The sequence below is a fragment of the Mus caroli genome, chromosome 3 (genome assembly GCF_900094665.2).
Source record: "Mus caroli chromosome 3, CAROLI_EIJ_v1.1, whole genome shotgun sequence".
NCBI lineage: Eukaryota > Metazoa > Chordata > Mammalia > Rodentia > Muridae > Mus > Mus caroli.
In genome coordinates this window covers 114,278,359-114,280,499 of record NC_034572.1, presented here as the reverse complement: position 1 = coordinate 114,280,499, position 2,141 = coordinate 114,278,359, and positions in this window count along the sequence as shown.

Here is a 2,141-nt window from a genome sequence, read left to right as displayed (position 1 = left end):
GGCTTCCAAAAAAAAAAAAAAAAAACAACCAAACAAACAAACAAACAAAAAACAAAAAACAAAAAACGGAGAGAGCATAAACTAGCAGCTTGACAGCACATATGAAAGCTCTAGAACAAAAAGAAGCAAATAGACTCAAGAAGATTAGAATCAAATTCAAGGCTGAAATCAAACAAGTAGAGACAAAAAGAACTATTCAAAGAATAAACCAAACCAGGAGCTTGTTCTTTGAGAAAATCAACAAGATAGATAAATCCTTAGCCAGACTAACTGGAGGACACAGGGACAGTATCCTAATTAACAAAATCAGAAATGAAAATGGAGACAAAACAACAGAAACCTTGGAAATCTGAAAAAAAAATCATCATATCCTACTACAAAGCCTGTACTCAACAAAACTTCAAAATCTGAATGAAATGGACAATTTTCTAGACAGATACCAGGTACCAAAGTTAAATCAGGATCAGATAAATGATCTAAACAGTCCCATAACCCCTTAAGAAATAGATGGAGTCATTAATAGTCTCCCAAACAAAACAAGCTCAGGACCAGATGGGTTTAGTACAGAGTTCTGTCAGACCTTCAAAGAAAACATAATACCAATACTCTTCAAACTATTCCACAAAAATAGAAACAGAAGGAACACTACCCAATTCATACTATGAAATTATAATTACTCTGATACCTAAACCCTGCAAAGACCCAACAAAGAAAGAGAACTTCAGACCAATTTTCCTTATGCTTATCAATGCAAAAATACTCAATAAAACTCTTGCCAGCCGAATCCAATAACACATCAAAATGATCATCCATCATGATCAAGTAGGCTTCATCCCAGGGATGTAGGGATGGTTCAATATAAGGAAATCCATCAATGTAATCCACTATATAAACAAAGTCAAAGAAAAAAAAAACCCACATGATCATTTCATTAGATGCTGAGAAAGCAGTTTACAAAATTCAACACCTGTCTTAGTCAGGGTTTCTATTCCTGCACAAACATCATGACCAAGAAGCTAGTTGGGGAGGAAGGGGTTTATTTGGCTTACACTTCCATGCTGCTGTTCATCACCAAAGGAAGTCAGGACTGGAACTCAAGCAGGTCAGGGAGCAGGAGCTGATGCAGATGCCATGGAGGGATGTTCTTTACTGGCTTGCCTTCCCTGGCTTGCTCAGCATGTTCTCTTATAGAACCCAAGACTACCAGCCCAGAGATGGTTCCAGCCACAAGGGGCCTTTCCCCCTTGATCACTAATTGAGAAAATGCCTTACAGTTAGATCTCATGGAGGCATTTCCTCAACTGAAGCTCCTTTGTCTGTGATAACTCCAGCTGTGTTATGTTGACACAAAACTAGCCAGTACAACACCCTTTCATGATAAAAGTCTTGGAAAGATCAGGAATTCAAGGCCCATACCTGAACATAGTAAAAGTAATATATAGGAAACCAGTAGCCAACATCAAACTAAATGGGAGAAACTTGAACCAATTCCACTAAAATCAGGGACTAGAGAAGGCTGTCCACTCTCTCTCCACCTGTTCAATATAGTACTTATCCTAGTCAGAGCAATTAAAAAACAAAAGGCAGTCTAAAGGATACAAATTGGAAAGGAAGAAGTCAAAATATCACTATTGGCAAATGATATGATAGTATACTTAAGTGACCCCGAAAATTCCACCCGAGGACTTCTAAAGCTGATAAACAGCTTCAACAAAATCACTGGATATAAAATTAACTCAACTAAATCCGTGGCCTTCCTCTAGTCAAAGGATAAACAGGCTGAGAAAGAAATTATGGAAACAACACCTTTTACAATAGTCACAAATAATATAAAATATCTTGGTGTGACTCTAAGAAAGTGAAATATCTGTATGACAAGAAATTCAAGTTTCTGAAGAAAGACATCAAAGAAGATCTCAGAAGATGGAAAGATCTCCCATGCTCATGGATTGGTATGATTAATATAGTAAAAATGGCCATCTTGCTGAAAGCAATCTACAGATTCAATGCAATCCCCATCAAAATTCCAACTCAATTCTTCATAGAGTTAGAAAGGGCAATTTGCAAATTCCTCTGGAATTACAAAAAACCCAGGACAGCGAAAACTATTATCAAAAATAAAAGAACTGGGAATCACCATC